Source organism: Microtus oregoni, unplaced genomic scaffold, assembly GCF_018167655.1.
Source record: "Microtus oregoni isolate MIOR12 unplaced genomic scaffold, Mior012 000041F_ref0000270, whole genome shotgun sequence".
NCBI lineage: Eukaryota > Metazoa > Chordata > Mammalia > Rodentia > Cricetidae > Microtus > Microtus oregoni.
The window spans coordinates 4,865,903-4,878,127 of NW_024543208.1; the positions used below are offsets into that span (position 1 = coordinate 4,865,903).

Consider the following 12,225-nt stretch of genomic DNA (forward strand, 5'->3'; position numbering starts at 1 on the left):
CAAAGAAAATTGGGGTAAAGGAAAGCAGAAGTTAGGAAAAGAGAAATTGAGATATACACAGAAAATTTTTAAACAAATTTGTCAACATATGTACCAAAAGTCTTGGTGTACCAATTAGAAAATTCATGGGTGAGATGAAGTTGAAAAAAATTAAATCATGGGGGTCACTGGAGGTGTCATGGAGTGTTTTATAACAGAGTATGTGCTGAGTAGGATCTGGACCTGGAGTCATAACTCTATGTTTATTGAAAGCAAGTCTTCTAATGTAATTCATTTTATTATACAGTACTTGAAGAACAGTTTCCATTGGGTGTTGTCTATCTTATAGGAGACTACTGTCTCTTTGAATATTGTGGATAGAATTGGATGTTTTGTGGATGATATTAATAGTGGCCATTAGGATACTGTTTTACAAACTATAGAGTCTGGAATTTCCAGACAAGACCTTTGTCGATATCTATGAACAGGTTGTTCAGGAATTGATAGAGTTTTGTGAATTGAGTATTGCCAGGCCACTGAGGTAGACAGTCCCCATCATTATGTTAAAGCTAACACAACTAGAGTGCTGTATTCTTTGGGAAAACCTTCTAGCCAGGTCCTGCTAATTTTGGTGAGATATATCCAGATGAAAGTAGCCAAGAGAAAAAGAGAGTAGTAATTGCCAGGCATTCACTGGGAAAGTCAGTGTGGTGCCTCCATCTTGTCTCATGGCATTGTTGGGACAGGTGTTGAAGTGGAACCAGGAAATGGTTCATCCTGGTGTGACCATAGATGTGTTTTGAAACAAAACAGCTGTCAAACACGTGAAAGAAGAAAAGTTTACCACACAACTGAGGAGGCATATTAAAATTGGTCAGAAATGCCATGTGGAGTGTGCTCAGTTCCCTCATAATGGCCAGTATCTCATCACTGGATCTGTTGATGGATGTAATGAAATGGCAAACTTCACTCCTGAAAATATCAGGAAGGATCTTAAGTATCAGTCCCAGGTAACTTCATGATGATTGATTATTCTCTTCTCTGTATGTGTTTCAGCAGAGATACTGAAAAGTTAGCACCTAGAGCCCAAGATTGAATTATCAGGTGTGGAAGACTCAGGATGGACAGAGTTTAACAAGATTTGAAAGGTCACATAGTAAAAGTGTCACCTGTCTAAGCTTTTCTAAGTAAAGCAGTGAGATCCTTAGTGCATCTTTTGATCAAAGAAAAAGAATTTATGGCTTAACATCTGAGAAAACACCAAAGGAATTTGAAATAATTTCTTCTTTGTTAATGAGGCAACATTTATACATGGTGGACTCTACATTATTAGTGCGTCTTCTAGTGGCACTGTGAAGGTATGGACTATGAAGAGCACAGAATGTTCAAATACCTTTAAATCTCTGTATAGTGCTACAGGGACAGATATTACTATCAGTAGCATGACTGTGCTTCCTAAAAATCCATAGCTCTTCATTTCGTGCAACCGATAAAACACAGTGATCATCATGAACATGCAGGGGCAGACTGTCAGAGGTTTAGTTCTGGTAATAAAGAAGGTGGTGACTTCATTTGATGTGCCCTCTCCCCCATGGTGAGTCAATCTACTGTATCAAAGAGGACATTGTGCTCTCCTGCTTCAGCACAGTCACTGGAAACCTGGAGAAAATTCTAATGGTTCATGAGAATGAAGTGAAATTGCACATCACCCACATCAGAAATTGATTACCACCTAGGGTGAAGATGAACTCCTGAAGCTCTGGAAACCCTTACTCAACCTTTACAGTACATGGGAGCATGTATTTAAATGGAGGAATGTTCCTGTGTTGTTTTAGTTTTTCATGTCTGCCTTTGTAAGAAAAGATATTGTGTGAAAATGCCAGAAGAGTAATTTTGTGATAATTTATGTTTAAACAATAGTTACCGTTTAAGGCATCTTTTTCCCTTGAGAGAAGGATTCCCTGTGTAGCTCTAGCTGTCCTGAAACTCTCTCTTTAGGGCAGGGTGGCCTCCAATTCAAAAAGGTCCCACTAATTCTCAACTGTTGGGATTAACAGCATGAGCCAAGGCATCCTGGCTTCCATTCAAGGCATTTAAAAAGAATTAGTTAATCTGTTTCTAACTGGGTCATTCATTTAAATGTTGCCATTGATCTTATACCAAAATATTTGAAATATTGATATTTCTAGAAGAAAAAGTTTTTATTTGAAAAGCTTATTAAAATCTGAATCCTAGCATAAAACTTGTAAATAAGTCACTCTGCAATATTCCGTAGCTCTGGGTTTTTTTAAAGATTTTAATAAACTTATACCTCTTTAATAAAATTAAAACACAAAATTCCCAAGTTCATAAATTGAGCTAGAAAATAAATCTTGAATGAGTTATTCCAGACCCCAAAAGACAAATCTAGTACGTATGCACTTATATGTAGACATTAGCAGTAAAGTCATCTATAAGCAGGTTACAAATGATATAACCACAGAGGTAAGGTATAGAGTAAGGGACTGGGAAAATAATTGGATGACCCATACAGGTAGATCCACTACATCCTGTCAAACGGTCAAGATATACAACCATACTTCTGCTCCTTCTTTTGTAATCGGAGGTTTAACCTGGGAAGCGGCTGCCTATAGGATACTTAGTCTAGGATGGCTTCACTGCCTAAACAACAGAATGTTAATGACTTGATGTCTCAATGTTTTGAAGCAATTAACTGTTCAAACTGTCCTTTGTATCATGTTAAAGAAGTCTTTTGCTGCCTTCTTCCCCCTTTTATATTGAGTATAAAAGTGTATGGGAAATTAAACACAAGCGATTTCTGTATTCACTGGAACTCCCTCCCAATACTATCCTATGTTTCTGTTTTATTATTTTTGTTTGCAACTTCTCATTCTTTACTACATTTTCTGATTCCCATGCCCCTAACATAATAAGTAGTATTTTTTTCAAAGCTCGCCTCCGATACAAAAGAACCATAATTTTCACAACAGCAACAAGAAGTAGCATGCAAGTATATTTGAAAGTTTTATATATTTTTGTCTATATGTATATGTGGTAAGCCATAATTAGCCAAAAACCATATTTAACATGTTTCCTCCATAAGCATGACTGAGAGGATAAAAATACTTTGAAATGGAAGTACTATTAACAAAATACATAACATCATAATGGCAGAATGAAGAGGATGAAACGTAGCCTTTAGGGAAGTGTAGAATGCAAGTATCTCTCTCTTCTATATGCATATGTGTAATCTCTTTCAATTCCTCCTTCCCTCCTTTCTTTCCTTGCTCTCTATCTCTTTCTCTCTTCTTTCCTGAAAATCAAGTTGCAAGTAGATTTAAGTTAGGGAACTTCAAGGCCCTGATCAGGTCTAAACCAGGATGGAAAAAATAGGTCACTGCACTGCTTCCAGCACTCCTGAAAGAGCTCCGAGCCTTCCCTCAGCAAGTGCATCTACTTGTATTTCTGGCTCTTCCTTTAGGAGGCCCCTCGGGGCTTTGCTTCTTTTATCCCAGAGTATAAAGACTGGAGCTCTATGGTACTTATTCTTTCTCTATTTCTGTAGTATTTGAGTATTGATATTAACCCTCCCAAACCCATTCTGTCATTAAAGGGGCCTGATGCTGACAGCCAGGAAAATCTACCACCATGAGTCCTTGTTTATCTCAAGATCCAACCATTGAGTATTTACACTAAAAGGATAGAAATATAATGAGTACAAAACTTACCAAACTTAAATTTGCTATACAGAAAAAGTAGTAGACTTTCTTGATCGTGTTGACATTGTAAAGGCTCTCCCAGAGTTCAAGGAATTAGAATAAACCCCAATGATTATTTCTGTCCATCTAAAGGAGACTATACATTTATCTTTAAGAACAGAATAATAAAATTTTCCTTAGCTGAACATTTATACAAATAATACCTCACTGACTACATTAATCTGTATTCAAAATTTTTTTCTATTGTAAATTAACACTATTCTTCAAGATTGTCTATGGTTAAGAAGTTTGGATGGGTAGGTGAAGTGCTATATTCAACTCTAGTTAATATGTCATACAAGCAAAAGTGCAGAGCAGAAAATTATCCAATGGAGCACAGGCCTGGCTGGAAATTGGAGAGCCAGGCAGGAAGAAATGATAACTGCCACTCATATTTTGACATACAAACAGACTTCCCAGCGAAATCCCTTTAGATGAAGAATCTGGGGAATCTGTCAGAGGACCTAGTATCAGGCATGCATTTTAGACATTCTCTGATCAGATATTGTCCTTCAAAGGGGCCACAGCCATCCATCAGTTTCTTTCCTTTATTTTATTTCCCTTTTCTACTAATATCTCCTTTCTTAGTCCAAGACTGTATTGATTTCTAAGAGTGATAGAAGAAGCTAACATGATCAGCCTGTGTAACAGGACCATTAAAATGAAGATTAAGAAGCCAATCAATTGACAGTTTATGCTGGAGAGGATTTAGAGTAAGGGGAGTACTCCTCCACTGCTGGTGGGAGTACAAACTTGTATAGCCACTTTGGAAATCAGTATGGAAGTTTCTCAGAAATTGGAAATAAATCTACCTCAAGACCCAGCAATACCACTCCTGGGTATATACCTAAAGAATGCAGAATCATACCACAAAGACATTTTCTCAGTTATGTTTATAGCATCACTATTTGTAATAATCAGAACGTGGAAACTACCTAGATGCCGCTCAACCAAAGAATGGATAAAGGAAATGTGGTACATTTACACAATAGAGTGTTACTCAGAGGTTTAAAAAAATGAAATCTTGAAATTTGAGGAAAATGGATGGAAATAGAAAAAAAAAAACATCCTGAGTGAGGTAACCCTGACCCAGAAAGACAAACATGATATGTACTCACTCATAAGTGGATATTAGATGCAAAACAAAGAATAACCAGGCTAAAATCCATAACCACCAAGAAGCTAGGTAAAAAGGTGGACCCCAAGAGGGACAAACATGGAAGGCTCCAGGAAACGGAAATATTTAAGATCCCTGAGAAAATTGGGAAGGGGAGTAAAAGGGAGGGTATGAGGCATAGGAACATGAGAGTTCAAAATGGCTGAGTTGGGAGAAGGTATCTTAATAGAGGGATCCATTATGGGGTTGGCGAGAAATCGGGTGCTAGGGAATTCAAAGGAATACACAAGGATGACCCCAGATAATATTCCTGGCTATAGTGGAGAGAGTGTTTGAACTAACCTCCCCTATAATCAGATTAGTGACTACCCTAATTGTCACCATAGAACCTTAATCCAATAACTGAAGGAAGCAGATACAGTGGATCCAAACCAAGCATTTGGGTGAGCTCCTGGAGCTTAGTTGAAGAGAGGGAGGAGAGATCATAAGAACAAGTTGGGTCAAGATCATGTTTGGAAAAAAACACAGACAGATGACCTGAGCTATTGTGAGTTTACAAACTCTGAACTGACTGCTGAGGATTCTGAATGGGACCAAACTAAGCCCTCTGAATGTGGGTAACAGTTATGTGCCTTGATCTGTTTCAGGAGGAGCTGGCAGTGGGACCAGGACTTACCCTGGGTGCATGAACTGACTTTTGGAGCCCATTCCCTATGGAGGGCTATGAAGCTCAGCCTTGATACAGTGAGGAGGGGTTTGGTCTTACCTCAACATGATATACTAGTCTATGTTGACACCCCGATAATGACCTTACCGCTTCTGAGGAGTGGATTGGGGGATGGAGGTAGATAGGAGTTGGGAGAAGGGGAATGCAGGGAAACTGGATCTGGTAGGTAAATTTAAAATAAATAAATACAAACAATCAATTACTAGCAGTGACACACACCTTTAATTCCAGCACTGGGGAGGCAGGGGAAGGTAGATCTCTAAGAGTTTGAGGCCAGCATGGTCTACAGAGTGAGTTCCAAGACATATAAGGCTACAAAGAGAAACACTGTCTTGAAAAAGAAAGAGAGAGAGAAAATGAAAGAAACTAATCAATGAGAAGCAGGAAGAAGAGCTAGTATGGGGAGGAGAGATCAGAGAAATCTAGGGCAAGCATATTTGTAGCAGCTGACAAATTTATAATCTAGTTGTGGACGAGTCTACAGACATAATGAGTCACAAAACACTCATTAGCTAAGAAGACAAGCATAACCTGTATCAAGTGAAACAGAATTTTAAAATGGATGAAAAAAATATTAAGTAAAGGCTTAATAATTTTAAACTGAAATGAGCAGGTGTTGAACATAACTACATTCAATACATCTTCACTGTTCCTAATAATTTTGTCACGTGATCGACTAGTATTCTCACCATTTTGCAGATAAAGAAACAAACTAAGAGTTGGTATGTTCTGGACACTAAGCAACTTAATGGTCAATCTAATGGTCAATCTAGTAATTGATATGTCACAAAAATTTTTTCTGATCAAAGGCCTGTAAGGCCAAGTAGCCGAAAATAGTTAAGTTTTCAAAAGGCAGGAGATGGAACAAATGAGAACATCTTTCACTTGGGCAGGGAATAATCCAACTGACATCAAGGGGTTATCTGGGCCCTATTTGTAAACACACCATGCTATAGGACTAAAAAGAGTAGAACAGTGGTGTTTCCACTGTGGTTTAACCTAAAATCCAGAAGCAGAATCCATGAGATCATATCAGAAAGTAAAGCCCAATAAACTCACTGCAATCCTGCTCTAAATTCTGCCTTTCAGAGGATAGAAATAGCTTTCAAGTTTTAATCATCAGACTAAGTATCAGTTACCTTAGGACTTTCCAATAAAGAAGAAATAATGGCTGGCAATCTGACTAGTTTTGTCAATGGGTCTTTGATATAAGACATGTTTTGATTCTCACAGAAATCCTAGGAGATATATAATAGTGGTTATAATTTCGATCTTGTGGTTGAGAAAATGGAAGCTATGAATGATGAAAGTTTTGTCCATAATTATATTGAAACCTGGATCTTCTACTATCAAAGCCTATGTTATATTGTTAGTTTTTTTTTTTCCCGCTGCAATTCCTATCAACAACATTCACAGGAAGGGGAGCAGAAAGATAAAAATGTATATTGTGGAGAACATATAATAAATTGATCACATGTTTGAAGAGAAATATGCTTACTTGACAATAAGTCTTTCACCTATTGCATATTCTCTGAATAATTACAGCTTTCAGAAAACTAACTTGCAGAAGAAACTAAAATTCTGCAGTTAATTTTAAACTTGTCCATGCTTCCTACATTTTCACTATTGTCTGGTTCTGATTTTCTTTTTTTTTTCCATTTTTTTATTGAGAAAAGGAGAAAAAAAAAACAAGTTTCCACCTCCTCCCAGCCTCCCATTTCCCTCCCCCTCCTCCCACCCTTCTCCCCCTCCTCCCACCCTTCTCCCCCTCCCCCCACTCCTCTCCCCCTCCCTCTCCAGTCCAAAGATCAGTCAGGGTTCCCTGCTCTGTGGTAAGTCCTAGGTCCTCCCCTCTCCGTCCATTTCTAGGTGAACATCCAAACTGGCTAGGCTCCCACAACGCCAGCACATTACATAGGTTCGAAACCCCGTGCCATTGTCCTTGGCTTCTCATCAGCCCTCATTGTTCGCCATGCTCAGAGAGTCCAGTTTTATCCCATGCTTTTTCAGTCACAGTCCAGCTGGCCTTGGTGAGCTCCCCTGTTTCAAAACACTTATTCATTTTAAAACAGGCAAATTCTTTGTGAGTTCCACCTGGCTTCATCTTTCAGCCACTTTTAGAGACCTGAGAAGTTATATTTTAGCTGAAAATTCCAGGGAATTTGGCACATAGGGTCACAGATTGAAGCTTGACAACTGCCCCTGCCTGTCCCCCTTCCAACATACACACACTTTAGAATGGCAAAACTTAGGACAGGATCCAAGAGAATTTGCAAACTTTGCTTCCTGCTCCTGCCTCATATGTTTTGCTCCCAGATAAAGATTAAGCAAGAGCAGAAATTCCAGGATTCTGAAAATAAACTATCAGCTGGGATGACAGAAAACAGATGCTTGTTGAGAGCTCTGTTTCTTAAGGTGTCTGGTGGACACCTGGTTAAAAGATTTTGATGAGGAACAGGAGTGGGAAATAGGAGGTAGGAGAAACAGAGGGAAGAGCCATAAGCTAAACCCTCTTCACATCCTGGTTTAGAAGCAGCAGCATAGGAAGCTCAGTGATATCATATTCCTTTGCCCTATTGTTCATGGTCAACAAGTAGAGTGCTGGTCACTAGCTTGCAATCAAGAAAAGCTAAATTTTGCCATTTTTAATGTTCTAGGTTCAAGAGCTGTCTTCTATCTTTGATCTAACAAGATAGCCAAAAATATGTTGCACTTATTTTGAAAACATAAATTGACCTTGATGTTCTATGTCTAAGATTCAAAATAGTTAAAGTGTCAATGTGTAAACTTCTGTTTCTCTTGCTTTAATAAGGATAGCTGATCCAGAAAATAGTCTCCTAGTAATTCAAATATTTTCAGGTGGCCACACAGAAGATACTGTAGGTATACACAATCCAGTCCTCTCTAACAACTTCCCTCTAACACCAACCTTGATCTCTCAAGGTAAAAAAATTATGATCTGTAATAAGAAGAACAAATTACAGTCAATCCTCTATTATGTGAAAAGAGCTATTAAGTAGTACAGCCTCTGTTGTTGTTGTTGTTATTTTTATTATTATCATTATTCCTTATGTATAAGTGTATGTGCTTATACACAAGGGTACGTGTGTGCATTCCATGATACATGTATGGATGTTAAAAGATAAATTGTGACAGTGTCCTTTGCTTTACAGAAGCTTCTCAGTCTCAGGAGGTCCCATTTATTCAATGAGGCCCTTAATGTCTGTGCTGCTGGGATTATATGTAGGAAGCTGTCTCCTGTGCCCATGTGTTGTAGAGTACTTCCCACTTTCTCTTCTATCAGGTTCAGTGTGTTTGGACTGATATTGAGGACTTTAATCCATTTGGACTTGAGTTTTGTACATGATGATAGATATGGATCTATTTTCATTCTTCTACAGGTTGACATCCAGTTGTGCCAGCACAATTTGTTGAAGATGCTCTCTTTTTTCCATTGTATACTTTTAGCTCCTTTATCGAAAACTCAAGAACAATGGCAGTGGGTTTTTGATCCTACTGCACGTACTGGCTTTGTGGGAGCCTAGGCAGTTTGGATGCTCACCTTACTAGACCTGGATGGAAGTGGGTGGTCCTTGTACTTCCCACAGGGCAGGGAACCCTGATAGCTCTATGGGCTGACAAGGGAGGGGAACTTATTGGGGGAGGGGGAGGGAAATGGGAGGTGGTGGCGGGGAAGAGACAGAAATCTTTAATAAATAAGTAAACGGGAAAAAAAGATAAATTGTGGAAGCTTTTTGTTTGTTTGTATTTTGTTTGTTTGTTTTTGCCATATGGTTTCCAAGGATTAAACTCAGGTCATCAGATTTGGCAGAAAGCATCCATACCCACTAAACCATCTTACTTTCTAGAGTTTTTAGTAGAATAGCTCTGTCTTTTACTCTGCAAATCAATAGAACTTACAACTTGTAACAAATCTTTAAAATCATACTGAAAAGAGTAGATTTGAATGACACACTTCAGATTATTTTGACTGCCCTTCTGAGAACAAAGACTCGGTTACAATAGCACTTTTCAAAGCAGTTCTATAACATGCACAAAATAGTCATTCCACTCGGCTCTATCTTTTAGATTTCACCTCCTCCCAATAGTGGCATTCTAGGGACATAAACTTAAATTATGGACCTTTGGGAGCACTTAAGATATAAATTTACCAAGATAACAATCTAAGAAGAAAGTAATATAGATATGGCTGCCTCTTTTTGAGAGAAAACATCATTTTACCTTACAAACCTTGAATGTCTAAACTGTAAGAACAATCTGGAAACCATTAGACTTATGTGAATATCCTGTACAGAATATTTTCCTATTCATATATGTGTCCTTAAAATTTAATTATGATTTCAGTAATTACTTCAGAATTCCATATTCACACACAATGTACTTTCATCCTATTAACCCAGTTGCTTCCTTTAACTCCTCTCGGGCCATCCCTATCCCCACAACCTCTTCAGGTTACGCTCATGCACTAGTGTGAGGCTTAACTATGAGTGTGATCACCCTACAATAGACTATACCCTTAAAGAAAATTAACTCTCCATCCATCCCACAGGAGCCATCAACTTCCCATAGCTCTGCAGCTAAGGGTAGGAGTTGTGATTCTCTCTGTGGCACACACTCTACAGACCAACTATGTTCAAATGTTGACAAATTTGATCTCTTGTGGATCATGTTTGGGCAACAACCGTGACTGTGACAGTTCTGTCATGACAGACACTATTTTATTCCAGTCCTACTGATCCTCTCATTCCTACAGCCCTTCCCACTCCTTCCATGATGAGCCCAGAGCCTGAGGATGAGGAGCAGGAAATGTGATATAACTGTTTATGGCTGAGCACTTCTCAGATACTTATTCTCTGCACTTTGACTAGTTGTATGTTTCTGCATTTGACTAACGTTCTCTACATAGAGAAACAACTTCTCTGCTGAGATCGGAGAGTTTTAACTAATTTATGAGTATGTAGATGCAAATGTTGGGGTCAGTTAGATACTATGCTTCTAAAGTTTTAGATCTCTAAAGAAGACATTATATTAAAAGGTCCTTTTATCGGTAAGGTTTACCCAATTTTTTTTTATGGAAAACATAAATTGGAACTAACACCGACAGATGGAAATATGGGAGAAAAGTGGTTAACAGGCTTAGAGAGAAAAGAAATGGCCAAGAAAAAAGACTTATAAAAATACCTACACTGATTCTGATGGATATAAATGTTTATCAGGAATCAGCACAGTGGTTCTGGCATAGTTCTCTAGACTTATCCTATGGTGAACTCCATTATTTATGTGCACTACTTTTAACTCTAGCCCGAACCTTGGAAACACAACCTATGGTCTTTCCTAGGTCCATGCATACTTGAAAGTGCTTCCATCTTAGCACTTTCAAGCTTAGCTCACGATAGCATACCTTCTATCTCAAACTAGCTAAGGTAGATCTGCTCCTTTGTCTTAGTTTTGTGCTTCCTGGGTAAGCACCAAATTGGAATTATCCACAACCACCCAGCAACAACAACAAAAATCAGTCCTGAGTATCTGAGTGATTTAACTTGATCCACTTCATACCTGAGGTGAAACCAACATAGCTTGGGCAACAATGAAAAAAAAGTTAAACTTATACTCAACAGACACAAACTAAACCTTTCATCAGAAAAACAACCATCAAAGGAAGTCCACATGCCTGGGTCACATTGAAAAAAAATGCAAGCAATATGAAAGGCAAAGACAACATATTTCTCCTCAGAAACAATGTGAAAGACAAAGACAACATATTTCTCCTCAGAAAACCCCCAGTCCTATAGAAATGTTCCCAAGTGAGAATTACCTAAATGAACCCCAATGATTTAAAAGAACAATATAAAACATGATTAAAGGATTTAAGAAGTTAAACAAATACCTCAGTGAACTTGAAGAGGATAGGAATGAACTCCTGATTGAAGTTCAAGGAACTGCTAATATACAGCTGGATGAAAAGACAAAGAAAAATCAGGATCTGAAAAATTAGTTCAGTAAAGAGAGAGAACTACAGAAGGAAAGTCAAGATGAGGTAAAGATTGAATGAAAAACCTGAATAACATAATTGGAAAGCTCAGGGGAAGTGTTATGAGTAGAACGGATCAAGAAGAGAAAGTAATATCAGAGCTTGAAGAAGAAATAGAGGAACTGGACTACTCAAGCAAAGAGCATAAAAAATAAGAAAAATGCATGCAAAACTGTGATAAATCACAAAAGACAAAAATCTATTAATTATAGGTATAGATGAACAAAGAGAATCCCAGGTAAATGACAAAGACCATATTTTCAACAGGATCATAAAAGATTTCCAGAAATAAAGAAAAGACACAAGAAGTATACAGAACAGGAAACAGATAGGACCAGAAAAAAAAAATTCCCACAGCATGTTAAAATTAAAACCTTAAATATACTGAATAAAGAGAAGATATTGAGCCGGGCGGTGGTGGCGCATGCCTTTAATCCCAGCACTTGGGAGGCAGAGGCAGGCGGATCTCTGTGAGTTCGAGGCCAGCCTGGTCTACAACAGCAAGTTCCAGGACAGGAACCAAAAAAGCTACGGAGAAACCCTGTCTCGAAAAATCAAAAAAAAAAAAAAAAGATATTGAAGTATAAAGAGA

The 12,225-nt window shown here is 38.1% G+C and overlaps 1 pseudogene; it reads left to right on the forward strand.

Annotated features, from left to right (window-relative positions):
- The first annotated feature begins 238 nt into the window (after positions 1-238).
- LOC121433782 lies at positions 239-1,814 on the forward strand (annotated as a pseudogene).
- Positions 1,815-12,225: the final 10,411 nt, after the last annotated feature.